Raw genomic sequence first — 11,015 nt, 5'->3', positions numbered from 1 at the left:
ACCCTCGAGCCACCTTTCCGTCCGAGAGTTTAGTGAGGCTTTTTACCGTTGCAGCTCCCCATGTCCGAACTGGGGATTTCTGGGTAGGGGCTTCGGGTGCGCATTACATTTTTGCCCAAGCGTCCAGTGGGGTTTCTGGTGCGCTCCGAAGTGGGGTTATTGGAGCGGCCCCTCTTTTTTTGTCCGAGCGTTTGGTGGGGTTTCTCGCATTGGGGCTTCCCAGGCCCGGTTGTTGGGTGCGCACCCACCCTGGCGTGCACGAAATCGGAAGTTGGGTTAATTGCCCGGTTTGCCTCGAGTGCGCACCTTCGCCAGGGCGGGCTCAAGATGGCACCCGCGTTCCGTTTTTTTCACTATCTTTCAAAACGGAAATTTTAAAATCTCGTTTTTTTTTTTTTTTTGCCTTTTCTGGAAATTAGTGAAGGCAGCGCATCAAAGGTGCGCAATGCTGGTGCGAACCCGGGAGCGCTCCGATGTGTGCTCCAAGGTGCGGCGTGCACGAAGTCCGAGCCCGGTTTGCCCCGGGTGCGCACCTCGCGTGCACCTTCGCCGGGGTGAGCACCTTGGTGTGCAGACCTTGGCTGGGTTGCGCGCCCTGGTGCGCACCAAGGAGCGCTCTGAAGTGTGCTCCAAGGTGCGGCGTGCACGAAGTCGGAGCCCGGTTTGCCCCGGGTGTGCACCTCGCGTGCACCTTCGCTGCGGTGGGCACCTTGGCTGGGTTGCGCGCCTTGGTGGGCACCATGCAGTGCACGAAGTCGGAGCCCGGATTGCCCCGGGCGCGCACCTCCGCCAGGGTGGGCACCTTGGTGCGCACAACTTGCCTGGGCTGCGCACCAGGAAGGGCTCAAGATGGCACCCGCGTTCCGTTTTTTTCACTATCTTTCAGAACGGAAATTTTAAAATCTCGTTTTTTTTTGCCTTTTCTGGAAATTAGTGAAGGCAGCGCATCAAAGGTGCGCAACGCTGGTGCGAACCTGGGAGCGCTCCGATGTGTGCTCCAAGGTGCGGCGTGCACGAAGTCGGAGCCCGGTTTGCCCCGGGTGCGCACCTCGCGTGCACCTTCGCCGGGGTGGGCACCTTGGTGTGCAGACCTTGGCTGGGTTGCGCGCCCTGGTGGGCACCATGGTGCGCACCAAGGAGCGCTCCGAAGTGTGCTCCAAGGTGCGGCCTGCACGAAGTCGGAGCCCGGTTTGCCCCGGGTGTGCACCTCGGGTGGGCACCTTGGTGCGCATGCCTTGCCTGGGCTGCGCACCAGGGCGGGCTCAAGATGGCACCCGCGTTCCTTTTTTTTCACTATCTTTCAAAACGGAAATTTTAAAATCTCATTTTTTTTTGCCTTTTTCTGGAAATTAGTGAAGGCAGCGCATCAAAGGTGCGCACCTCGCTGCCCACCACGGTGCGCAACGCCGGTGGGCACCCGGGAGTGCTTCGAAGTGTGCTCCAAGGTGCTGCGTGCACGTTGTCGGAGCCCGGTTTGCCCCGGGTGCGCACCTCGCGTGCACCTTCGTCGGGGTGGGCACCTTGGCTGGGTTTGCCCCGGCTGCGCTCCGAAGCGGGGTTATTGGAGCGCCGCCTCTTTTTTTGTCGGAGCGTTTGGTGGGGTTTCTCGCACTGGCTCTTCCCAGGCCCGGTTGCCACCCTGGCGCGCACGAAGTCGGAAGTAGGGTTAATTGCCCGGGTGCGCACCTTTGCCAGGGTGGGCACCTTGCCTGGGCTGCGCACCAGGGCGGGCTCAAGATGGCACCCGCGTTCCGTTTTTTTCACTATCTTTCAAAACGGAAATTTCAAAATCTCCTTTTTTTTTTGCCTTTTCTGGAAATTAGTGAAGGCAGCGCATCAAAGGTGCGCACCCGGGAGCGCTACGAAGTGTGCTCCAAGGTGCGGCGTGCACGTTGTCGGAGCCCGGTTTGCCCCGGGTGCGCACCTCGCCTGCACCTTGGCCGGGGTGGGCACCTTGGCTAGGTTTGCCCAGGGTGCGCTCCGAAGCGGGGTTACTGGAGCGCCCCCTCTTTTTTTGTCAGAGCGTTTGGTTGGGTTTCTCGCATTGGCTCTTCCCAGGCCCGGTTGTTGGGTGCGCTCCCACCCTGGCGCGCGCGAGGTTGGAAGTTGGGTTAATTGCCCGGGCGCGCACCTTCGCCAGGGTGGGCACCTTGGTGCGCACACCTTGGCTGGGCTGCGCACCAGGGCGGGCTCAAGATGGCACCAGCATTCCCTTTTTTTCACTATCTTTCAAAACGGAAATTTTAAAATCTCATTTTTTTTTGCCTTTTATGGAAATTAGTGAAGGCATCGCATCAAAGGTGCGCACCTCGCTGCCCACCTTGGTGTGCTCCGAGGTGCCCACCACGGTGCGAACCCGGGAGCGCCCCGATGTGTGCTCCAAGGTGCGGCGTGCACGAAGTCGGACCCCGGTTTGCCCCGGGTGCGCACCTCGCGTGCACCTTGGTGCGCACACCTTGGCTGGGTTGCGCGCCCTGGTGGGCACCATGGTGCGCACCAAGGAGCGCTCCGAAGTGTGCTCCAAGGTGCGCCGTGCACGAAGTCGGAGCCCGGTTTGCCCCGGGTGCGCACCTCGCGTGCACCTTCGCCGCGGTGGGCACCATGGCGTGCACGAAGTCGGAGCCCGGTTTGCCCCGGGTGCGCACCTCGCATGCACCTTCGCCGGGGTGGGCACCTTGGTGTGCAGACCTTGGCTGGGTTGCGCGCCCTGGTGGGCACCATGGTGCGCACCAAGGAGCGCTCCGAAGTGTGCTCCAAGGTGCGGCCTGCACGAAGTCGGAGCCCGGTTTGCCCCGGGTGTGCACCTCGGGTGGGCACCTTGGTGCGCATGCCTTGCCTGGGCTGCGCACCAGGGCGGGCTCAAGATGGCACCCGCGTTCCTTTTTTTTCACTATCTTTCAAAACGGAAATTTTAAAATCTCATTTTTTTTTGCCTTTTTCTGGAAATTAGTGAAGGCAGCGCATCAAAGGTGCGCACCTCGCTGCCCACCACGGTGCGCAACGCCGGTGGGCACCCGGGAGTGCTTCGAAGTGTGCTCCAAGGTGCTGCGTGCACGTTGTCGGAGCCCGGTTTGCCCCGGGTGCGCACCTCGCGTGCACCTTCGTCGGGGTGGGCACCTTGGCTGGGTTTGCCCCGGCTGCGCTCCGAAGCGGGGTTATTGGAGCGCCGCCTCTTTTTTTGTCGGAGCGTTTGGTGGGGTTTTTCGCATTGGCTCTTCCCAGGCCCGGTTGCCACCCTGGCGCGCACGAAGTCGGAAGTAGGGTTAATTGCCCGGGTGCGCACCTTTGCCAGGGTGGGCACCTTGCCTGGGCTGCGCACCAGGGCGGGCTCAAGATGGCACCCGCGTTCCGTTTTTTTCACTATCTTTCAAAACGGAAATTTCAAAATCTCCTTTTTTTTTTGCCTTTTCTGGAAATTAGTGAAGGCAGCGCATCAAAGGTGCGCACCCGGGAGCGCTACGAAGTGTGCTCCAAGGTGCGGCGTGCACGTTGTCGGAGCCCGGTTTGCCTCGGGTGCGCACCTCGCCTGCACCTTGGCCGGGGTGGGCACCTTGGCTGGGTTTGCCCAGGGTGCGCTCCGGAGCGGGGTTACTGGAGCGCCCCCTCTTTTTTTGTCAGAGCGTTTGGTGGGGTTTCTCGCATTGGCTCTTCCCAGGCCCGGTTGTTGGGTGCGCTCCCACCCTGGCGCGCGCGAGGTTGGAAGTTGGGTTAATTGCCCGGGCGCGCACCTTCGCCAGGGTGGGCACCTTGGTGCGCACACCTTGGCTGGGCTGCGCACCAGGGCGGGCTCAAGATGGCACCAGCATTCCCTTTTTTTCACTATCTTTCAAAACGGAAATTTTAAAATCTCGTTTTTTTTTGCCTTTTATGGAAATTAGTGAAGGCATCGCATCAAAGGTGCGCACCTCGCTGCCCACCTTGGTGTGCTCCGAGGTGCCCACCACGGTGCGAACCCGGGAGCGCCCCGATGTGTGCTCCAAGGTGCGGCGTGCACGAAGTCGGACCCCGGTTTGCCCCGGGTGCGCACCTCGCGTGCACCTTGGTGCGCACACCTTGGCTGGGTTGCGCGCCCTGGTGGGCACCATGGTGCGCACCAAGGAGCGCTCCGAAGTGTGCTCCAAGGTGCGCCGTGCACGAAGTCGGAGCCCGGTTTGCCCCGGGTGCGCACCTCGCGTGCACCTTCGCCGCGGTGGGCACCATGGCGTGCACGAAGTCGGAGCCCGGTTTGCCCCGGGTGCGCACCTCGCGTGCACCTTCGCCGGGGTGGGCACCTTGGTGTGCAGACCTTGGCTGGGTTGCGCGCCCTGGTGGGCACCATGGTGCGCACCAAGGAGCGCTCCGAAGTGTGCTCCAAGGTGCGGCCTGCACGAAGTCGGAGCCCGGTTTGCCACCCTGGCGCGCACGAAGTCGGAAGTAGGGTTAATTGCCCGGGTGCGCACCTTTGCCAGGGTGGGCACCTTGCCTGGGCTGCGCACCAGGGCGGGCTCAAGATGGCACCCGCGTTCCCTTTTTTTCACTATCTTTCAAAACGGAAATTTCAAAATCTCCTTTTTTTTTTGCCTTTTCTGGAAATTAGTGAAGGCAGCGCATCAAAGGTGCGCACCCGGGAGCGCTACGAAGTGTGCTCCAAGGTGCGGCGTGCACGTTGTCGGAGCCCGGTTTGCCTCGGGTGCGCACCTCGCCTGCACCTTGGCCGGGGTGGGCACCTTGGCTGGGTTTGCCCAGGGTGCGCTCCGGAGCGGGGTTACTGGAGCGCCCCCTCTTTTTTTGTCAGAGCGTTTGGTGGGGTTTCTCGCATTGGCTCTTCCCAGGCCCGGTTGTTGGGTGCGCTCCCACCCTGGCGCGCGCGAGGTTGGAAGTTGGGTTAATTGCCCGGGCGCGCACCTTCGCCAGGGTGGGCACCTTGGTGCGCACACCTTGGCTGGGCTGCGCACCAGGGCGGGCTCAAGATGGCACCAGCATTCCCTTTTTTTCACTATCTTTCAAAACGGAAATTTTAAAATCTCGTTTTTTTTTGCCTTTTATGGAAATTAGTGAAGGCATCGCATCAAAGGTGCGCACCTCGCTGCCCACCTTGGTGTGCTCCGAGGTGCCCACCACGGTGCGAACCCGGGAGCGCCCCGATGTGTGCTCCAAGGTGCGGCGTGCACGAAGTCGGACCCCGGTTTGCCCCGGGTGCGCACCTCGCGTGCACCTTGGTGCGCACACCTTGGCTGGGTTGCGCGCCCTGGTGGGCACCATGGTGCGCACCAAGGAGCGCTCCGAAGTGTGCTCCAAGGTGCGCCGTGCACGAAGTCGGAGCCCGGTTTGCCCCGGGTGCGCACCTCGCGTGCACCTTCGCCGCGGTGGGCACCATGGCGTGCACGAAGTCGGAGCCCGGTTTGCCCCGGGTGCGCACCTCGCGTGCACCTTCGCCGGGGTGGGCACCTTGGTGTGCAGACCTTGGCTGGGTTGCGCGCCCTGGTGGGCACCATGGTGCGCACCAAGGAGCGCTCCGAAGTGTGCTCCAAGGTGCGGCCTGCACGAAGTCGGAGCCCGGTTTGCCACCCTGGCGCGCACGAAGTCGGAAGTAGGGTTAATTGCCCGGGTGCGCACCTTTGCCAGGGTGGGCACCTTGCCTGGGCTGCGCACCAGGGCGGGCTCAAGATGGCACCCGCGTTCCCTTTTTTTCACTATCTTTCAAAACGGAAATTTCAAAATCTCCTTTTTTTTTTGCCTTTTCTGGAAATTAGTGAAGGCAGCGCATCAAAGGTGCGCACCCGGGAGCGCTACGAAGTGTGCTCCAAGGTGCGGCGTGCACGTTGTCGGAGCCCGGTTTGCCCCGGGTGCGCACCTCGCCTGCACCTTGGCCGGGGTGGGCACCTTGGCTGGGTTTGCCCAGGGTGCGCTCCGGAGCGGGGTTACTGGAGCGCCCCCTCTTTTTTTGTCAGAGCGTTTGGTGGGGTTTCTCGCATTGGCTCTTCCCAGGCCCGGTTGTTGGGTGCGCTCCCACCCTGGCGCGCGCGAGGTTGGAAGTTGGGTTAATTGCCCGGGCGCGCACCTTCGCCAGGGTGGGCACCTTGGTGCGCACACCTTGGCTGGGCTGCGCACCAGGGCGGGCTCAAGATGGCACCAGCATTCCCTTTTTTTCACTATCTTTCAAAACGGAAATTTTAAAATCTCGTTTTTTTTTGCCTTTTATGGAAATTAGTGAAGGCATCGCATCAAAGGTGCGCACCTCGCTGCCCACCTTGGTGTGCTCCGAGGTGCCCACCACGGTGCGAACCCGGGAGCGCCCCGATGTGTGCTCCAAGGTGCGGCGTGCACGAAGTCGGACCCCGGTTTGCCCCGGGTGCGCACCTCGCGTGCACCTTGGTGCGCACACCTTGGCTGGGTTGCGCGCCCTGGTGGGCACCATGGTGCGCACCAAGGAGCGCTCCGAAGTGTGCTCCAAGGTGCGCCGTGCACGAAGTCGGAGCCCGGTTTGCCCCGGGTGCGCACCTCGCGTGCACCTTCGCTGCGGTGGGCACCATGGCGTGCACGAAGTCGGAGCCCGGTTTGCCCCGGGTGCGCACCTCGCGTGCACCTTCGCCGGGGTGGGCACCTTGGTGTGCAGACCTTGGCTGGGTTGCGCGCCCTGGTGGGCACCATGGTGCGCACCAAGGAGCGCTCCGAAGTGTGCTCCAAGGTGCGGCCTGCACGAAGTCGGAGCCCGGTTTGCCACCCTGGCGCGCACGAAGTCGGAAGTAGGGTTAATTGCCCGGGTGCGCACCTTTGCCAGGGTGGGCACCTTGCCTGGGCTGCGCACCAGGGCGGGCTCAAGATGGCACCCGCGTTCCATTTTTTTCACTATCTTTCAAAACGGAAATTTCAAAATCTCCTTTTTTTTTTGCCTTTTCTGGAAATTAGTGAAGGCAGCGCATCAAAGGTGCGCACCCGGGAGCGCTACGAAGTGTGCTCCAAGGTGCGGCGTGCACGTTGTCGGAGCCCGGTTTGCCCCGGGTGCGCACCTCGCCTGCACCTTGGCCGGGGTGGGCACCTTGGCTGGGTTTGCCCAGGGTGCGCTCCGAAGCGGGGTTACTGGAGCGCCCCCTCTTTTTTTGTCAGAGCGTTTGGTGGGGTTTCTCGCATTGGCTCTTCCCAGGCCCGGTTGTTGGGTGCGCTCCCACCCTGGCGCGCGCGAGGTTGGAAGTTGGGTTAATTGCCCGGGCGCGCACCTTCGCCAGGGTGGGCACCTTGGTGCGCACACCTTGGCTGGGCTGCGCACCAGGGCGGGCTCAAGATGGCACCAGCATTCCCTTTTTTTCACTATCTTTCAAAACGGAAATTTTAAAATCTCGTTTTTTTTTGCCTTTTATGGAAATTAGTGAAGGCATCGCATCAAAGGTGCGCACCTCGCTGCCCACCTTGGTGTGCTCCGAGGTGCCCACCACGGTGCGAACCCGGGAGCGCCCCGATGTGTGCTCCAAGGTGCGGCGTGCACGAAGTCGGACCCCGGTTTGCCCCGGGTGCGCACCTCGCGTGCACCTTGGTGCGCACACCTTGGCTGGGTTGCGCGCCCTGGTGGGCACCATGGTGCGCACCAAGGAGCGCTCCGAAGTGTGCTCCAAGGTGCGCCGTGCACGAAGTCGGAGCCCGGTTTGCCCCGGGTGCGCACCTCGCGTGCACCTTCGCCGCGGTGGGCACCATGGCGTGCACGAAGTCGGAGCCCGGTTTGCCCCGGGTGCGCACCTCGCGTGCACCTTCGCCGGGGTGGGCACCTTGGTGTGCAGACCTTGGCTGGGTTGCGCGCCCTGGTGGGCACCATGGTGCGCACCAAGGAGCGCTCCGAAGTGTGCTCCAAGGTGCGGCCTGCACGAAGTCGGAGCCCGGTTTGCCCCGGGTGTGCACCTCGGGTGGGCACCTTGGTGCGCATGCCTTGCCTGGGCTGCGCACCAGGGCGGGCTCAAGATGGCACCCGCGTTCCTTTTTTTTCACTATCTTTCAAAACGGAAATTTTAAAATCTCATTTTTTTTTGCCTTTTTCTGGAAATTAGTGAAGGCAGCGCATCAAAGGTGCGCACCTCGCTGCCCACCACGGTGCGCAACGCCGGTGGGCACCCGGGAGTGCTTCGAAGTGTGCTCCAAGGTGCTGCGTGCACGTTGTCGGAGCCCGGTTTGCCCCGGGTGCGCTCCTCGCGTGCACCTTCGTCGGGGTGGGCACCTTGGCTGGGTTTGCCCCGGCTGCGCTCCGAAGCGGGGTTATTGGAGCGCCGCCTCTTTTTTTGTCGGAGCGTTTGGTGGGGTTTCTCGCATTGGCTCTTCCCAGGCCCGGTTGCCACCCTGGCGCGCACGAAGTCGGAAGTAGGGTTAATTGCCCGGGTGCGCACCTTTGCCAGGGTGGGCACCTTGCCTGGGCTGCGCACCAGGGCGGGCTCAAGATGGCACCCGCGTTCCGTTTTTTTCACTATCTTTCAAAACGGAAATTTCAAAATCTCCTTTTTTTTTTGCCTTTTCTGGAAATTAGTGAAGGCAGCGCATCAAAGGTGCGCACCCGGGAGCGCTACGAAGTGTGCTCCAAGGTGCGGCGTGCACGTTGTCGGAGCCCGGTTTGCCCCGGGTGCGCACCTCGCCTGCACCTTGGCCGGGGTGGGCACCTTGGCTGGGTTTGCCCAGGGTGCGCTCCGAAGCGGGGTTACTGGAGCGCCCCCTCTTTTTTTGTCAGAGCGTTTGGTGGGGTTTCTCGCATTGGCTCTTCCCAGGCCCGGTTGTTGGGTGCGCTCCCACCCTGGCGCGCGCGAGGTTGGAAGTTGGGTTAATTGCCCGGGCGCGCACCTTCGCCAGGGTGGGCACCTTGGTGCGCACACCTTGGCTGGGCTGCGCACCAGGGCGGGCTCAAGATGGCACCAGCATTCCCTTTTTTTCACTATCTTTCAAAACGGAAATTTTAAAATCTCGTTTTTTTTTGCCTTTTATGGAAATTAGTGAAGGCATCGCATCAAAGGTGCGCACCTCGCTGCCCACCTTGGTGTGCTCCGAGGTGCCCACCACGGTGCGAACCCGGGAGCGCCCCGATGTGTGCTCCAAGGTGCGGCGTGCACGAAGTCGGACCCCGGTTTGCCCCGGGTGCGCACCTCGCGTGCACCTTGGTGCGCACACCTTGGCTGGGTTGCGCGCCCTGGTGGGCACCATGGTGCGCACCAAGGAGCGCTCCGAAGTGTGCTCCAAGGTGCGCCGTGCACGAAGTCGGAGCCCGGTTTGCCCCGGGTGCGCACCTCGCGTGCACCTTCGCCGCGGTGGGCACCATGGCGTGCACGAAGTCGGAGCCCGGTTTGCCTCGGGTGCGCACCTCGCGTGCACCTTCGCCGGGGTGGGCACCTTGGTGTGCAGACCTTGGCTGGGTTGCGCGCCCTGGTGGGCACCATGGTGCGCACCAAGGAGCGCTCCGAAGTGTGCTCCAAGGTGCGGCCTGCACGAAGTCGGAGTCCGGTTTGCCCCGGGTGCGCACCATGGCGTGCACGAAGTCGGAGCCCGGTTTGCCCCGGGTGCGCACCTCGCGTGCACCTTCGCCGGGGTGGGCACCTCGGCTGGTTTGCGCGCCCTGGTGCGCACCAAGGAGCGCTCCGAAGTGTGCTCCAAGGTGCGGCGTGCACGAAGTCGGAGCCCGGTTTGCCCCGGGTGCGCACCTCGCGTGCACCTTCGCCGCGGTGGGCACCTTGGCTGGGTTGGGCACCATTGAGCGCTCCGAAGTTTGCTCCAAGGTGTGCACCATGGCCCTCCAAGGTGCGCAGCATGGCGTGCACGAAGTCGGAGCCCGGTTTGCCCCGGGTGCGCACCTCGCGTGCACCTTCGCCAGGGTGGGCACCTCGGTGCGCACACCTTCTCAATGTTTTCTTGCCTTTTCTGGAAATTGGTGAAGGCAGCGCATCAAAGGTGCGCACCTCGGTGTGCTCCGAGGTGCGAACCCGAGAGCGCTTCGAGGTGCGCACGAAGTCAAAAGTCGGGTTAATTGCATTGTTTTCCCCGGGTGCGCTCCGAGGTGCGCAACATCGGTGCGCACCAAGGAGGGCTCCGAAGTGTGCTCCAAGGTGCGCACGATGGCGTGCACCTCTGGTGCGCACGATTCGGAGCTCGGTTTGCCCGGGGTGCGCACACCTTGGCTGGGTTGCGCACCTTTTGTGCGCTCCATGGTGCGTACGAAGTCGGAGCTCGGTTTGCCCCGGGTGCGCACCTTGATGCGCACGCCTTGGCTGGGTTGCGCACCTTGGTGGGCGCCTCCAAGGTGCGCACGAAGTCGAAGCTCGGTTTGCCCCGGGTGCGCACCTTGGTGGGCGCCATGGTGCACTCCGAGGTGCCCAAGATTGGTGCGCACCAAGGAGCGCTCCGAAGTGCGCTCCAAGGTGCGCAGGTGCGCGCGAAGTCGAAAGTTGGGTTAATTGTCCGGTTTGCCTCGGGTGCGCACCTTGCGTGCACCTTCGCCAGGGTGGGCGCCTTGGTGCGCACACCTTGGCTGGGCTGCGCACCCGGGCGCGCACACCTTGGCACCCGCGTTTCCTTCATTTTAAATTTTTTTTTTTTACAATCTCTCAAGTGGGAAATTCTATAATCTCAACTTTTTTTGCCTTTTCAGGAAACTTTTGAATGGAGCGCATCATTGGTGCGCTCCGAAGTGTGCTCCAAGGTGCGCACCTCTGGTGCGCTCCAAAGCTCTCTCCAGCTGCGTGCACCTGCCCCGGGCGCGCACCCGGCCCCGCCCAGCTTCGCTCACCTGTCCCGGGCGTCTGGTGCGGAACCTTAGAGTAAGAAACATCACCGTGCACCTTGGCCAACGTGCGCGACTCGACCGAGCGCGCACTGGCCGAGGTGCACACCGATTTCACCTGGGTGCGCGCGCAGCACCTCGGGCGCACCGGGGTGCGCGCACAACGCCCGGGTTGCACCGTGGCCTGTGTGCTCGGGGCGCCTCAGGTGCGCGCTCGGTGTCGCCCCGGCGCGCGCGGTAGTGCGGGCAACGCACCCCGGCCCGGCCCGGCCCCGACGAGAACGCAAACGGGCAA

This window comes from Cryptomeria japonica, unplaced genomic scaffold, assembly GCF_030272615.1.
Source record: "Cryptomeria japonica unplaced genomic scaffold, Sugi_1.0 HiC_scaffold_20, whole genome shotgun sequence".
Lineage (NCBI taxonomy): Eukaryota > Viridiplantae > Streptophyta > Pinopsida > Cupressales > Cupressaceae > Cryptomeria > Cryptomeria japonica.
This window is presented reverse-complemented; position numbering follows the sequence as displayed.